Genomic DNA, 5777 nt, shown 5'->3' on the forward strand with positions numbered 1-5777 from the left:
ATTCTATAGAAACGTGCGATTTAAGAGATGTAACATACGTTACCATGATTAGAGTAATATGTACAAACCAGTGTTGCTGAAATGCATCCTCTAAGTTAGCGGCGGTAAAATGGAAGTCAGATAGTCCTTGAAATCACACTTACAAAGATTAACTTTTGGTCGGTAGCCATATATTACCCCCATCATGTAACATACGTGATGAAACATACGTTACTACTTGTGTAGGCCTGAACCTTTTTGGAGTTCAAAAGATATATTCTTAATTACAACGGGTGTGAGCCATCTACGGACATTAACAGAAAGCCTAACAACCACTTTCTATGACGTTAATGGCGGGATAGCCCTACCTTCATCTTTAGTTGCATTGGAAGCTGACCAGTATATCTAATTTCATTAACAATTTGTAGGGGTTTTACTCGACTTAATATTTGAGTGTATTCTAGGTGCATCAATGAGCCAGGGCTTCTTAAGAAGTGCTAGAAAACCAAGCAATAGTTTTAACCACTGTTACATCGATTTATTATCCCCTAAAAGTTACTACTAAGAGTAAATGGCAACGTAACGTATGTTTCAATCGTAGTAACGTATGTTTCAAAAGGGAGGTTGTTCCATAGAATGATGATACATGGCAGATTTATTTTGCAAATTGTAGATTGATGTTTATTATAAGCTAGTAACCGAGTTCCTTTCCTTATTAGAGGTGTAACTTTGTTAATAATTAGCTGTATAAATGTAGATCTGTAGATCAAACTATTAATCACTTCAGGTAATATTTATGATTAGTTCAAATTTATTTTCTTTAAATCCTATGAGATAGGAAAGCCCTTGTAAGGGTTGTATATTTTATGAAAACTATACCGTTTTTTTACATTAAAGCACTCCAGTAGTACTAACAATCTGATTGAATTGTAATTGATTGAATTTAGTTTATCACGAAATTCATAGGCTGATAAATATACACGTATGTCATTGTAACGTAAGTTTCAAATGACAGTAACGTAGGTTTCAGGATTCATTACCGAGCTTTGAATACCGGATAGTGATTTTACCCCCAGCCAATTAACCTTTTGTGTTTTCAAGATTTATGCGGGATGTGTGTCTGTTTATTAAATATATTTATTTTGTTTTTCTTTCATGCTTATCTTTACAAACTTTACTAAATCATATTGTTGACATTTTAACACTGGATTATTGAATGCCAACATTTCAAACGCAATTAAGATCTAAATTTATCGACTTAAAAATCACTTAGTGTTACTATTAAGGGTTTTTCTATTTCATTGAATCATTTTGAGAATGTATTTTACTCTTTCAATCTTTTCCATGCATACGATAGTACATGTACGCCAGTATATTGTCAGACTTTGAAAACATGTATTTTACGTTACCTGTTACGAAACCTACGTTACCGCGATTGGTGACACAATTGAAATATCACATGGTGTCCATTCTTAAACTCAATGACTGAAATTAAAAACTGATCATGAAAGGACTTCATGAATGTTAAAAGCATATCTCTGACTTTAAGATATATTGTTTAAAGTAAAAAGATACGATTTGTGATTTTGTCTATCATATTTCTGTGTACATACTGATGTTTTGAAAATTTTGATTTTCCAAAGTGATTTCGTAATAAAACTGAATGAACATAATTGATGACCTGCATTAAATTCGGGCACTATGTTGCATATTTTAAAAGTAACATACACTTACCATTCAATAGAAATATCTTTTACCACAACTTTTGAAAAAGTGTATCGTTCGGTAACGTAAGTTTCACACTCGAATTTACATGTCATAACGAGAACTTGCATATTAAGCCAATCAGCAAACATCACATGCCAACAATTGCAGGATATTGACTGGACCATGTATGCATTCTTTTCATAATAAAATGATATGTTTTGAGCAAAGTTTATTTTTTTGGTATTCTGACTTTCTAATTGCGCCGATATAGTGGTTTTGTAAATGCGTGCTTATCAGAGCGTTTCAAAATTATATGACGTCATCCATTCATGCCTAACAATAATATACAAATATGAACTCAGGGCAAGTCATAGGTTTGCAAGCACCAACGGTGATGCTAATAAGAATATAACGGCGTTATTGTGTGCATACCCGTTAGAAAAATGTACTATTAAGCGACCAGAACCAATTTGCCTTTGCCTATTACGTTACCATGGAAGCTGCGATATGAACCACATTAATTATTGTTGAGGGCATGCACATTCGCTGCAAAATTACAGTGATCGTCTCATCACGTTCATTCAAGTTTACGGCAACCATCCTCGGTATAAACATATTGTGCAGATCTGTTTATATATAGCCATGATGATCTTTTATGTGATTACTCATACTGGTGCACACAAATGATTTTATGCCATTCAACGCGAGGTTTTTGTGATATGACCCTTGGACAGCCTTCCTTTGATCAGGCAGCCAATGTGTGTTTAGTTCTCCATCCGAAATATTGTTGAAACTCTCATTGATGTTGGGACAAGGTATATTGTGCTTTCAGTCTTCATGATCGTGTGCGCCCAACCGAACAGCTTATAGGTCTGTTTCTCCTATGTTCGTTTCAGTGCCAGTGGAAAGTGATCATGGATACAACAAAAAGAATGCGAATCGTTTTAGCAAATACCCCAAATAAGGTAGGTAAAATGTTATTGTGTTATTAACTCTCTGCTCAATGTGAGGGCAATAGAATCTAAATAATATTACCACGTTTAATCGTGTGTCTGCTTAATTATCTGAAATTATTTACAGAAATGTATGCCCCAAATAACTCCCCAACGTCCTTGCCCATTAATTTTCATTCCTGCTCAACAAGTGGATAATTATAATCATGATAACAGAGGAATACTAAATGATCGCATCGCTGCATACCGGCGCGCCGGTCCCGGTGAGATCATTGAAATACATTCAGAGAAAATATTTTGAGCGAATATGCTGAGGATCGTGCATTGAAATAGCTTACTCAACGACTCGTATAACATGTCTTCGAGGGAAACTGCAGGTTAAATAATTAGTGACAATCCGAAAAATGTATTTCCCCATGCATATGTAGAGGTGTTGTGGTCGAGTGGATACGTCGCCGGACTGTCGATCACAAGGTCCGCGGTTCGAGTCCCGCCGCCGCACTAATGTCCTTTGGCAAGACATTGATCTACATTTGCCACACTCCACCCAGGTGAAGTAAATGGGTACCTGGTAGGAATTTATTCCTTGAAATGCTAGAGCGCCGTATGGCAGCCGTGCTAAGGCCAGGGTAATAATCGGGAGCGCCAGGAGGGTCAAATCTGACTGACATGAGCGCTATACAAGAACCCACTATTATTATTATTATATCATCGTTTTTTGCTGCAAAGTTTTAAAATTTGCTACCTACTATTGCTTCAAAACTAATGATGTTGACCAGTTCAAGTACCTTCCGAAGTCCAATTTTAATTTGCTCGAGAAGAACACTGGCCTTTTTAAAGTGATATTTGATTTTGAAGTGGGCCAAACATGTGGATCTATATGTGCAGCACATTGTAACTGCATATGAAAGGCACTTCATCAAAAAGATGTCGGTTTAAAAAGACATATAAATATACATGATTCAAAGGTCCAAGGACCAAAACTGATCATGTTTACAAGTAATACAATAAAGTTATATATACAGTAAATATACTATAGTGAGCCAAACGAACAGGTATGACAAGTACAAGGTGGTAATAAAGATGAAACTTTCCATTCATGCATGTTATATGCCTATTTAATTTTTGTCATTTTTTGCCATTTAATTCCTGTAGTTTTTTTGCCTGTTTATATTACCATATTTTGCTGTCGCTGTACGTAATCATAATCTTCAGCATATTATACTATGCCAATCGTTCCAAACATCTTGCTTCATAAATTGTTTTATTCATTGTGATTTGAAAAATGTACTATGTACAAAATGTTCATGTTGTTACTGATAATTATTGTATGAGGAATGCAGAAATCAATAAATCAATTCAACATCAAATCATTTTATATGGTCAAACCATTGAAAAAACAAATTGAATTCCTTTTTGTCCCAGGATATAATATTTGTTCTCAATCTGTTTATGTTTTAGCAATCTGGTAGAAAATTCTTTTTCAATTGTATAATCAGCGTCATGATAGCGCTCGAACTGTCGTCTTACTGTAAAGGTACGTATAAACTAAAAACGGTTAGATGAAGAGAACTGTATAATGATGATGATGATGATGATTATAATGATGACGAGAAAGATGATGATGATGATGATGATGATGATGATGACAATAATGACGTTGATGATGGTGGTGGTGATGATGATGATGATGATGATAATGATGAATTGATGATGATGTGAAAATCATATTAATCCAAGTGAGCTTGGGGATGTTTGTATACAAAATAAACGTTGTAGCAGTCTGGTAGAACATCCTTTTTGAATTGAATAATCAGTCATGATAGCACTAGAACTGTCGTCTCACTGTAAAGGTACGTAACCAAAAACGGTTTAGCATGACGAGGACGACTACGATGATGATGATGATGATTATGGTGATGATGATGATGATAATTATATGACGTTGATGATGGTGGTGATGATGATGATGATGATGCTGATGATGATGATGATGATGATGGTGATGTTGATGATGATGCTGATGATGATGATAATGATGAGGATGATGATGGTGGTGGTGATGATGATGCTGATGATGATGATAATGATGATGATAATGATGATGATGATGGTGATGTTGATGATGATGCTGATGATGATGATGATGATTATGATGATGATGGTGGTGGTGATGATGATGATGATGATGATAATGATGATGTGATATGATGATGATGGTGATGATGATGATGATGTGATTGAGGATATGACTGTGTTTCTGTTATGCTCTTCATTTCACAGCTCAGTGCTCAAATCCCGGGAAACATTGGAGTTTAATACAAGACCTCAACTACTGAAATCGACAATCTACCCGTGCTCGTGGAAGATTGCTGTTCCAGATGCAGAACGCACGTGGCTTATTCAAGTCCGAGTGGTGCATGTTGATTTAGAATGTTGTTGCGACAGTGACTATTTATTGATAAAAGACGGTAACCAGTCTCTCTCTCTATATTTATATGATTACGTTTCAAAGAGGAATTAGATTGTAAGAATGATTTAATGCATGTCTGGACCATTAAAATGTGGTAATACCACATGTTGAAGTGAAAATCGTAATGCATTTTTGTAATAAATAGTGGAACAATATTTGTAAAAGATGAAATGATAAGAAAGTCCTATAGCTTGGAAAGATCATGTTCACAATCGTAAAATATAATGATTATTTGAACAATTAAACAGTCTCAGATGCTAATCTAAATGGGGGGGGGGGGGGCAGAAAGCTAGGTACGTGTCCAATGCGCTACCTGAAGGGGAAAAAGATTAAATACTGCTATAAGAATAGGAAGGAAATGATGAAAATTAATTATCCTTCAGGTTAAAGCATACAATAAATGGTGTTTCAAAAGGCTTTAGATGCGAAATATTTGTAATAATAATCAAGAAATCACACACAGCTGACAACTATACAGTGCGTCCAAGCAGTGGCGGATCCAGGGGGGGGCCCGGGGGGCCCGGGCCCCCCCCTTGAGAAAAAAATCATGTAAAATCACGTGATTTTTACCTTTTTTGGGGGTTGGGCCCCCCCCCCTGGCGCTCAAGGGGGGGGGGTGCAAATCGAATTTTTTTTGAGGATCAAAAAAAAAAAATGTGTTCACT

The 5777-nt window shown here is 35.8% G+C and overlaps 1 long non-coding RNA gene across 1 annotated transcript; it reads left to right on the plus strand.

Annotated features, from left to right (window-relative positions):
* The first annotated feature begins 2108 nt into the window (after positions 1–2108).
* On the plus strand, positions 2109–4942 carry LOC115923715. Its single transcript, XR_004064061.1, has 3 exons — positions 2109–2651; positions 4101–4176; positions 4923–4942. It is a non-coding gene; the product is annotated as an uncharacterized LOC115923715 (long non-coding RNA).
* Positions 4943–5777: the final 835 nt, after the last annotated feature.

This window comes from Strongylocentrotus purpuratus, unplaced genomic scaffold, assembly GCF_000002235.5.
Source record: "Strongylocentrotus purpuratus isolate Spur 01 unplaced genomic scaffold, Spur_5.0 spur5_contig_835, whole genome shotgun sequence".
Lineage (NCBI taxonomy): Eukaryota > Metazoa > Echinodermata > Echinoidea > Camarodonta > Strongylocentrotidae > Strongylocentrotus > Strongylocentrotus purpuratus.